The following is a 12062-nucleotide window of genomic DNA, read 5'->3' on the forward strand; positions in this document are numbered from 1 at the left end:
ATGGAAGTAGCTTTTGTGATGCTACTCACGTTGGTGTGCATTAAATGGAGTATACACTCTTACTTTTGCTGTTTTCGGGGCAGGAGTAGACTTCTGACAGCTCAGGTTGCTGATTTGCATCCCCACTTGACCCGATTTGCACTACATGTTTCTCTTTTGTTAATCAGATATACACATAGCAGTCCCATTTGAAAGATATACTCTTGGTATGTTAGAGAGGCCTGGTATGATTGGCATGAATTCCAGCAACTCCACGGATGTAATTAGTTTCCCTCTTGCCTCTTTGAATCTCGGGTTATTCACTTAAGACGAATATTTAAACAGATCGTGTTGACTATCAGGTGTGGCTTCGGTCTTTGTGCACTAACGCTGGACATTCGTGGACTTGATTGTAAGACCTCTACAAACCTATTTCAGTGCCAAATGAGCAGATTCGGCTGTTTAGTATTACAGGCTTCCCACAACCAGGATGATGCATTAGTTTACCTAATGCAAGGGAGTAACCAGAAAATTTAAATACCCGACTTGGAACTAAAGCTGTGGTGGCACCAAGCTGCGAATCAAGTAAGCGTCAACCTCTCGAGAAGAGCTCAGGTTTCTCTTCCATCCAAGCATCTATCATTCATCTTTTCACCCTGCCATCTACCCATTGATATCCACCATTAAACCTTTACAATCTGTCATCCATTCATTCTCTCATCCATCACTCAATCTTTCCCCATTCCATCCATCCATCCCTTCACACATCCATCATCTATGCATGCACCCATCCATTCCTCCATACATCCATTAATAAAGCCTTTCATCCATCAATTTATCCTTATATCCATCCATCCTCGCACCAGATAGGCTGAGGTTTTGTTGTTAGTGTTGTCCCTAGTCCAGCATGGCATTGGTTTGGGCACAGTTAAAGGCTACCTGTCGGCTGTTTTGGCCTTTTTGCTTTTGTGGGATCAGCCTTCGTTCTTTAAATCACCAGTTGTGATGCATTTTTTTCAAAGGGTTACATCATCTGTTTTTCCTTGTCCTTTAGCTGTACCCCAGTAGGACTTCAATTTAGTTTTGTGTTTTCTCATGTCTTCAGCTTTCAAACCTCTGCACAGCTTACCTGTCAGGCTGTTTACCCTTAAGACAGTCTCTTTGGTGTAAATAACCTTGGCCAGGAAGATGGATGAGCTGGAGGCCCTCTCTGCTAACTCTCCTTATGCCTCTTTCTAACCAGACAAGCTGATTCTTCGGATGCTTGCCTCCTTTCTGCCAAAGGTGGCAACTCCTTTTCACATTAGGCAATCCATCACTCTCTGAACGTTCTTTGTTCTGCCTCACCCCTCTAACGAAGGAGGAGAGATTACATTGCCTGAATCCTTTATAGGGATCATAGGATCGAAGAAGGGCAAGGCAGTGCAGAAATTGACCATCTCTTGCTGCATTAAAATCTGCCACACACTAGCTAACAAGCAACCTCTAAAATGCTTGTCGCTCATTCCACCAGAGACAAGGATGATACCAGTGCTTTGACACGTGGGAGTGCCTGTCATGGACATTTGCTATGCATCCTACTTTGGCGTCCCTCTCACGTTAATGAATCACTGCTGTCTGGACATCCAGGTTGGCTGCTAGTTCCTGCAGGACTTTTTTATTTGTCCAATTCACTTGACTTGCCACCTGGGTGGTCCTGGTTTGGTATTTAGTCAAAAGGTGAGGAATCTGCGGTTAACAGATGTATCAGAAGAACAAGTTATTTACCTTTGGTTACGCTCTTTCTGATGGAGACACTATCCAACTGCAGATTCCTCACTGACCCTCTCATCCTTCCTCTTCTCTGAACTAGACTTTTTCCACCTAAAAAGGTCCCAGGTAAGATTTTAGCACACTGGTAACAACCAATCTGATTTGGCCTCACATCTGCAGAAGAGTCAGAAAGCAATTGATGTAAGCGCATATGGCTGTCACCTCTACAGTACCCTGCATATAACTTCTGTCTTGTATCGACGTTGATACAGAGCAGCATCACCACCTGGTGATGCATAAGGGTACTTCTTAAGATTTTCTGGATCCAGTCTGATGCCTGGAGGAGTATTCAAAAGGTGATGAATTTGCAGTTAGAGTCTGTACCAGAAAGAGTGTTGTCAAATACAAGTAACTAGTTTTTCCAGAATAAGCGATTCTCCAGCCAAAGAATAACCCCATCCCTCACCTGGACGCCAACCACCATCCTAAAGAATGGGCCCTACACTTAACTTCCCACTCCAGTTATTCCTCCACATAACCCTACTATATCTCCTGTTGCCCAGACACCCGAACATCAGTACTTGCACTCATTATCCTGAGACCAAGGCAAGAGAAACTCCCTCTTTCATAAGTGCACTTGAGCGAGAAGTACTGGATAGGTTAATCACTCCGGACAAAGTTAAACGGCTATCCATGATTTAGCCCGTAACAAAACACCTGGTCTAGATGGCATCCCCATCGAATATTACGACGATTCCCACTTAGTGCCCCACCTGGTGGAGATGTTTAATGAGGCCCTTACTACTGGTGCTCTTCTGCCATCCGTAAGGGAGTCAGTCCTGATCACCCTGCTAAAAACAGATTGTAACCCTAACTTACTATCCTCATACCGTCCAATAGCAATACTGGGAGCCGACTACAAAATCTTAGGCAAAGTTCTGGCTCAGCGCTACCTACAGGTCCTCCCCACTGGAATCCATCCCGATCAGAATGGTGTTATACGGGGCGGAATACATCCAATAATATTAGGCTTCTTTTCCACGTCATGGACCAGGCCTCCCTGTGATTCCCATGGGCACTCTGCCTGATACTAGACCTCTAAAAGGCCTTTGACTCTGTCATGTGATTACCTTTTTGAGGTTCTAATGGCAGTATGCATAGGTTTGCAGCTTCTCGTGTACACTAAATGATTATACACTCACCCTACATCTAGGTTCTGCATTGGCCGCCTCATTGCTCCTTCATTTCCAGTTGAACGCAGAACCTGTTGGGGGTGTCAGCTCTTCCCCATCTTATTTGCCTGCCATAGTCATGGAACCGCTGGCCCACTGGCTTTCCCAAGAAGGCCACACTGGGGCATTCCACTGGATGACACCACACACACAGTGATACTGTATGTGGACAACCTACTCTTGAACGTCCATGACGTATACATTGGCATGTCATCTATAGCGACGATCTTCCAAGACTTTGCCACTGCTTCAGGACTACGTTTTAACTGGCCGAAATCGTGCTTTCCCTCTATGACGGGATGCAACTCACCAAGCAATACTCATGGGTGGCACTCCCCTGACTTGGGCCTCAGAGGGAGTCCATTACTTGGGAATCTGTCTCTGCCATAATCAGGAGGGCTTGTTTAAAAGGAACCTGTGGTATACACCCATAACTTAAAGTCGCAGATGCGCTTCTGGCAGAAATTGCATCTGGACCTTACGGGTAGGATTGCGCTATCTAAAATGATCGTCCGAACACAACTCCATTGTCATTTTGCAAACGTCACAGTGTTCCCCAGTTGGCGATTCTTCCGAGTGATTGATCAGTTATTCAGAGATCTCCTGTGAGATAGAGGGTGGCGGCAGGTATCCCTTTGTAAGCTTCAGCTGCCGGTGTGGCAAGGGGAGTTGGGGACTCTGGGGGTTATTACAACTTTGGAGGAGGTGGTAATCCGTCCCAAATGTGACGGATATACCACCAGCCGTATTACAAGTTCCATAGGATATAATGGACTCGTAATACAGCTGGGGTTATATCCGTCACTTTACCGTCACTTTTGGGACGGATTAACACCTCCTCCAAAGTTGTAATAACCCCCTCTGTCTTTTGAAATGTATTACCTGGCAGCACAAATCCAATGGTTCTCTTGGTGGTTGGCAGGGAAGAACGTATATGAAACAAGCACACCCGGAGGACCTCTCCCCCTCCATGTATTACGTCAATTCCTTCATCCTACCATCCATCTTCAGCAGTGTTGGTCTCTCCACATTTAGGTAGCTCAGAAATGCCTGAAAAGGGCCTTCCAGTTGACGCGGCAGGTCATCCCATATTCTCCTGTGAGCCACTCAAGAACTTACCTGGGCCCTTATGTTTTTTCACGTCTGTCCAGTTTACGGAATGGCTTTAACACTCCCTGACCACAGTGGGAGACCTCTTCCACAATTCAGAACTACTTTCATTTGAAGCACTACATCAAGACTATGCCATTCTCCCTGGCCAATTCTTGACATGCAGACACCTACTCGCAGCCCTCTAATCCCTCTGGACGAGGAACCGCCAACGCATTCTGCAATCCACACTACACACATCATGGGAGAGGGCCGGCTCCTCATTATGTGGTTTTACACAGCACTCGGGGAACACACTGGATACTCCCTCGTACCCCTCTGTCAGCTGTGGGAGGAGGACCTCTGGAGATCCTTGCATGACTCTGAATGGTCAAAAGCACTGGAGTCACCACACAAGGTATCCAGAAATGCCTGTTTTAAAAACATTCAATACACAGTCATTCATAGGTTCTACCTCACACCGACCCGCCTGATCCGGCTGTTCCCCACACCACTCCTGAACTGCCTGAGATGCCAATTCCCTTCGGCTAACCTCCAACACATGCTCTGACCCTTCCCAGATATAGCCCACCTTTGGTAGGCAGTACACTGTACCTTAGCCACAATCACTGAGCTGCCAGCCCTCAACCCCTGGGAATCCACAGCCCTTCATATTTTCCCATAACGGAAAAACTTTGCACTTCTATTAGCCATCCCCACCATGCACTGGCGTTCCCCTCACCCCTCCACTCTTCCTGAATGGCAGACAACACTTATCTGTTGGAGCACAGCAGACAGCTCTGCATTGCATTGGGAGGAGGCAAGGCGGATACGTAAGAGTCCAATTTCACCTGCTCGGGATGCTATGTTGTTCAGGCTCCAAGGCCTTGTTGCAGAGACATCCCCTCCTTCGCCCCCCACTTCCCCGACCCACAGCCATGAACCTCAGATGGTCCATTTGCCTACTGAATCTACCTGCATCACTCCACTTCTGCCTAATCACTCATCGCCCCACCGCTCGTATCCCGCCCCATTTATACTCTTTCCTCCAGCCTCCACACCCCACAGTTCACCTCTCCAATTTCTCCCCTCATCGACACACTTCATCAGGGACCCAACCCATATGGGTGTTATATCAGCTCACATTGTCACTGGCCACCTCTTCAGAACACCCTCAATAGATCAGACCACAGCTACCAGTCTCATAGGCCAGTGGTCTGCTAACATACCTGCAAGTGGCCTACACCAATGTAATCTGACTTCTCCACCAACTCAATCAGTTATCAGGGCACCCGGATCCTTCCACCTCATCACTCACTACATATTGCAGTTCCCCTTCTTCTACTCTTTCTCACCATATCATACTTATCCTCTGCCTCTGATGTTAAATCTTGTCATTACTGCATTGATGTAGTTTGGTGACTATAATTGTGTCTTTTCATACTGCCCAGACTGACAATGCTGATATCACTGTCTCTATGTTAAAACTCATTAAAGAAAATAGAAACTCCCTCCTTAAGACAACTTCGACAGCTGTATGAGCTGATTCGCCAGACTTAAAAAAGTATTTGAATAAAACAAATAAGCTGTTTTTGATTTGTAAAAATAATAGTTAAGCTTCCTTTTTTCTTGTGCTCAGTTTAGAAGGTTATTTATCAAACTTTCACAAAATAAGAGTGTAATGTGGGTGAAGATTGTAAAGTATGTATGTGCTATTTGCATAGTGCAAGCCTAGACCAAAGGCAATGCAGCACTGTACAATGTACGATACAGCCAACAAGTGACTGGAAGGTAGCCTGGTTCCTGGAGAGGAAGTGTTTTGTAAATTTATAGTGGTGTAGTATTCTTTAGAGAGGTGTATCTTCAACTTGTTCCTAATATTTAGCAGGGTTGGGGAGGTCCTGATGGCAACAGGGCTGATGGTGCAAGATCCTGGGTGCGCTGATGGAGAAGACATTTTGGCTCTTCCCAGACATTTGTTCTCTGGAGCTGGAGCTCTCAATGGGTTAGTACTGGGATAATGAGCCACTCATCTCTAGTGCTGTGAGCCACAGTCGAGTGGTAGTGGGATAGTGAACCTTTGTTCTCTAGAGCTGCAAGTCTCAGTGGGTTGGTACTGGAACACAAAGCTTTTGTTCTCTAGACCTGTGAACCTCGGTGGATTGGTACTGGGATACAAAGTCTTTGCTCTCTAGAGCCATGAGTCACAATTAAACAGACCGTGTCACCTCTATGACTTAAGGTCACCTGTTACTCATTCTTCCATTGCCTCCTATGGCTATAGATGTTCAGGAGTTAGGCATATAAACATAGGGTCTGTAACGTTTAGAGTTTGTTTCCTTAGGAGTCTGGCATCGAGATACAAAACTGGTCATATCTTGGATTGAATGGCTCAAGTAATTTATAAGAATCAGGCCCCAGCTCATGTATTAGTGAATGTCCTCAAAGAGTGGACACAAGGGTACAAGGCATTTGTTTTCTAGGGCTGCATGGCAAAGGTATCAGCACTGGAATGGATGGACCCTTATCTTAGCGGCTGGGTGGCTCCTGGGGCTTACACATAAATATAGACCCTCTCTCCACCAGAGATGGGTGCATTATGGAGCTGGCACAGAGAAACATGGCCTGGCATCCCAAAGGCTGAATGAGTTGGTGACTAGGTATACATTTAAGAAACTTGATTCCCGTCTAAGACAGGATGGGCTATTGAGTGTGCAATGGGATGCAGTGTCCTACACATCTGGACTAGACATGCTCAGGAGCACCAGAATGTTACTCGTTTGTTCAGAGGGTTGGCACATGAATAGAATATAACACCCCTAGGGCTGGGTGAACCATAGTATTAGCCCAAGGATGGAGACCATCCTTTCCAGGTTTGGACGTCACAGAGGACTGACACAGGATACCGATACAGATACTTTTACCTTTGGGACTGCATTGTACATGAGATTATGGTATACACAGCCTTTAACCTCTTGGGTTACATGTGTTCAGCATTCTGGCATGAGATGCAGAGGCTGTTCTGGAAACACAAAGGATTGTACTGTTCTCTAGGGTTTATGGACTACAGGCCTCCTGTATCGTTTCATGAAAGGTCATTATTTACAAATGTGGGTCACTGTTTCTTTCGGTGCCTGTGCTTAATTTTGTTCCCAATCTGACCCAGATGATGAGCCCCCAGCAGAGCAGGTTTCCAGCCAGGATTCTACTGCAAATAGGACAGGAGCTGAGAAAAAGAGAGGTATCTGAAGGCATTCAGCACAACAACCCACACAACAATAGGGGGAAGTGGAGGGAAACCTCACAAGGGAACTGAAAAGGAATAAAACGATAAAAATGAGGTACTCAGAAAGGGTGAGATCCTTTATATAGCCAAGAGCCACAAGTAACAGTACATTGCCATGCATCGCCTCCATGTTGGAATTAATTTAAATACAGGCTCTACCCCTTATGCCTCGGAGGTGTACTAAGTACAAGGAAGTGATCGTACATAGGGAAACAAGTCTGGTGATCGCTCTAATGTTGAAGTCCTTTGAGATTCGAGTCTTCCACTCCCTTACTTTCCAGTTCTGACTAGCCCAACATATTCTCAGAAATCTTTTATTGCAAAACCCAATCTGCAGAAACTGCACCTACGTTTTGACAAAGTATCTCTGTTATACGGTAGCGCACAGTGGGCCACAGCAATCATTTGAGGTTATTTGATAAGGAACATGCAGCAATTACAGTGTGAACAAGTTTGACCACTTAATGTAGCTGCACTTTAGGAAACAAACATATACACAAGTTGTTTGCGCTCTCCTATTGTAGGAAAGTACTCTCTTTTTGCCCTGGTTGCCCCCATTTTCTGCCTGATGTCAGTGTGCTTGACTGTGTTCACTGGGATCTTGCTAATCAGGACCCCAGTGATTATGCTCTCTCTCCTCTAAATTTGCTTGTTGCATTCTGGTAACCCAGTATTTCACCCACAATTGGCATACTGGTGCCATCGTATAAGTCCCTAGTATATGGTTCTTAGGTACTGTAGGAGGCTGGCCTGGCTTGTAGTGGGTACCAAGGGGTACTTACACTGTGTACCAGGTCCAGTTATCCCTTATTAGTGTAGAAGAGGTGTTTCTAGCAGCTTAGGCTGATAGAAGGTAGCTACAGCAGAGCAGCTTAGGCTGAACTAGGAGACATGCAAAGCTCCTACTATACCACTGGTGTCATATGCACAATAACATAAGAAAACACAATACACAGATATACTAAAAATAAAGGTACTTTATTTTTATGACAATATGCCAAAAGTATCTCAGTGAGTACCCTCAGTATGAGGATGCCAAATATACACAAGATATATGTACACAATACCAAAAATATGCATTAATAGCAAAAGGAAGTAATGCAAGCAATGTAAAGTTACAGTAGATTGCAATAGGAGCACATAGGTATAGGGGCAACACAAACCATATACTCCAAAAGTGGAATGCGAACCACAGATGGACCCCAAACCTATGTGAGCTTGTAGAGGGTCGCTGGGACTGTAAGAAACTAGTGAGGGTTAGAAATATAGCCCACCCCAAGACCCTGAAAAGTAGGTGTAAAGTACACCTATAACCCCCAGAGAGCACAGAAGTTGTGATAGGGGGTTTCTGCAAGGAAGACCAGCAAAGCAACAACAGTGGATTTCCGGACCTGAGTACCTGTGAAACAAGGGGACCAAGTCCAAGAGTCGCGACAATGTCGAGAGTGGGCAGATGCCCAGGAAATGCCAGCTGAGGGTGCAAAGAAGCTGCCACCGGATGGTAGAAGCTGTGGATTCTGCAAGAACGAAGAGGGCTAGAAACTTCCCCTTTGGAGGATGGATGTCCCACGTTGTGAAGAAGCTTGCAGAGGTGTTCCAACGCAGAAAGACCGCAAACAAGCCTTGCTAGCTGCAAGGGTCGCGGTTAGGGTTTTTGGATGCTGCTGTGGCCCAGGAGGGACCAAGATGTCGCCACTTGGATGAGGAGACAGAGGGGGCGCCCAGCAAGTCAGGGAGCCCTCACAGAAGCAGGCAGCACCCGCAGAAGTACCAGAACAGGCACTTGGAAGAGAAGTGAACCGGAGTCCACCCGAAGACACAAAAGGGAGTCCCACGACACCGGAGGACAACTCAGAAGGTTGTGCACTGCAGGTTAGAGTGCCGGGGACCCAGGCTTGCTTGTGCACAAAGGAAATGCTGGAAGAGTGCACAGGAGCCGGAGCAGCTGCAAATCACGCGGTACCCAGCAATGCAGTCTAGCGTGGGGAGGCAAGGACTTACCTCCACCAAACTTAGACTGAAGAGTCACTGGACTGTGGGAGTCACTTGGACAGAGTTGCTGAGTTCCAGGGACCACGCTCGTCGTGCTGAGAGGGGACCCAGAGGACCGGTGATGCAGTCTTTTGTTGCCTGCGGTTGCAGGGGGAAGATTCCGTCGACCCATGGGAGATTTCTTCAGAGCTCCTGGTGCAGAAAGGAGGCAGGCTACCCCCAGAGCATGCACCACCAGGAAACAGGCGAGAAAGCCAGCAGGATGAAGCGATACAAGGTTGCAGTAGTCGTCTTTGCTACTTTGTTGCGGTTTTGCAGGCGTCCTGAGCAGTTAGCGGTCGATCCTTTGGCAGAAGGTGAAGAGAGCGATGCAGAGGAACTCTGGTGAGCTCTTGCATTCGATATCTGAAGAATTCCCCAAAGCAGCGACCCTAAATAGCCAGAAAAGGAGGTTTGGCTACCTAGGAAAGAGGATAGGCTAGTAACACAGGTAAGAGCCTATCAGAAGGAGTCTCTGACGTCACCTGCTGGCCCTGGCCACTTAGAGCAGTCCAGTGTGCCAGCAACACCTCTGTTTCCAAGATGGCAGAGGTCTGGGGCACACTGGAGGGGCTGTGGGTACCTCCCCTGGGAGGTGCAGGTCAGGGGAGTGGTCACTCCCCTTTCCTTTGTCCAGTTTCGCGCCAGAGTAGGGCTGGGGGATCCCTGAACCGGTGTAGACTGGCTTATGCAGAGATGGGCACCATCTGTGCCCATCAAAGCATTTCCAGCGGCTGGGGGAGGCTACTCCTCCCCAGCCCTGACACCTTTTTCCAAAGGGAGAGGGTGTAACGCCCTCTCTCTGAGGAAGTCCTTTGTTCTGCCTCGCTGGGCCAAGCCTGGCTGGACCCCAGGAGGGCAGAAACCTGTCTGAGGGGTAGGCAGCAGCAGCAGCTGCAGTAGCTGCAGTGAAACCCCGGGAAAGGCAGTTTGGCAGTACCCGGGTCTGTGCTAGAGACTCGGGGGATCATGGAATTGTCTCCCTAATGCTAGAATGGCATTGGGGTGACAATTCCATGATCTTAGACATGTTACATGGCCATGTTTGGAGTTACCATTGTGACGCTATACATAGGTATGTATATACCTATGTATAGTGCACGCGTGAAATGGTGTCCCCGCACTCACAAAGTCCGGGGAATTTGCCCTGAATGATGTGGGGGCACCTTGGCTAGTGCCAGGGTGCCTGCACACAAAGGGGGTCATTCTGACCCCGGCGGTCATGGACCGCCGGGGCCAGGGTTGGCGGGAGCACCGCCAACAGGCTGGCGGTGCCCCGCATGGCATTCTGACCGCGGCGCTTTGGCCGCGGTCAGATGCGGAAAACCGGCGGTCTCCCTCCGGTTTTCCGCTGCCCTGGGAATCCCCCAAGCTGCGCCGCCATGGGGGATTCTGACACCCCATACCGCCATCCTGTTCCTGGCGGTTCTCCCGCCAGGAACAGGATGGCGGTATGGGTTGTCGTGGGGCCCCTGGGGGCCCCTGCAGTGCCCATGCCAATGGCATGGGCACTGCAGGGGCCCCCGTAAGAGGGCCCCACTTTGTATTTCAGTGTCTGCTTTGCAGACACTGAAATACGCGACGGGTGCCACTGCACCCGTCGCACCTTCCCACTCCGCCGGCTCAATTCTGAGCCGGCGTCCTCGTGGGAAGGGTCTTTTGCACTGGGCTGGCGGGCGGCCTTTTGGCGGTCGCCCGCCAGCCCAGTGCAAAAGCCAAAATACCCTCAGCGGTCTTACGACCGCGGAGCGGTATTTTGGAGGGGGGAACTCTGGCGGGCGGCCTCCGCCGCCCGCCAGGGTGAGAATCACCCCCTAAGTAACTTAGCACCCAACCTTCACCAGGTGAAGGTTAGACATATAGGTAACTTATAAGTTACTTAAGTGCAGTGGTAAATGGCTGTGAAATAACATGGACGTTATTTCACTCAGGCTGCAGTGGCAGGCCTGTGTAAGAATTGTCGGAGCTCCCTATGGGTGGCAAAAGAAATGCTGCAGCCCATAGGGATCTCCTGGAACCCCAATACCCTGGGTACCTCAGTACCATATACTAGGGAATTATAAGGGTGTTCCAGTATGCCAATGTGAATTGGTGAAATTGGTCACTAGCCTGTTAGTGACAATTTAGAAAGCAGAGAGAGCATAACCACTGAGGTTCTGGTTAGCAGAGCCTCAGTGAGACAGTTAGGCATCACACAGGGAACACATACAGGGCACACTTATAAGCACTGGGGCCCTGTCTGGCAGGGTCCCAGTGACACATACACTAAAACAACATATATACAGTGAAATATGGGGGTAACATGCCAGGCAAGATGGTACTTTCCTACAATGCAGGACAGAGTACTGGGGACCCAGGCTAGGCTGTGCACAAAGGAATCCTTGGAAAAGTGCACAGAAGCCGGAGCAGCTACAAATCACGCAGTACACATGTTTGCTGGCTGGCGTGGGGAGGCAAGGACTTACCTCCACGAAATTTGGACAGAAAAGCCACTGGACTGTCGAAGACACTTGGACCCAGCTCATGTTCAGGTGCTTCTGCGGGTGCTGCCTGCTTCTGCATGGGCTCTCTGTGTTGCTGAGTGCCCCCTCTGTCTCCTCCAAGGGGCGACCTCCTGGTCCTTCCTGGGCCCTGGCAGCACCCAAAATCCTCAATGGCGACTCATGCAGCTAGCAAGGCTTGTTTGCAGTCCT

Source organism: Pleurodeles waltl, chromosome 7, assembly GCF_031143425.1.
Source record: "Pleurodeles waltl isolate 20211129_DDA chromosome 7, aPleWal1.hap1.20221129, whole genome shotgun sequence".
Lineage (NCBI taxonomy): Eukaryota > Metazoa > Chordata > Amphibia > Caudata > Salamandridae > Pleurodeles > Pleurodeles waltl.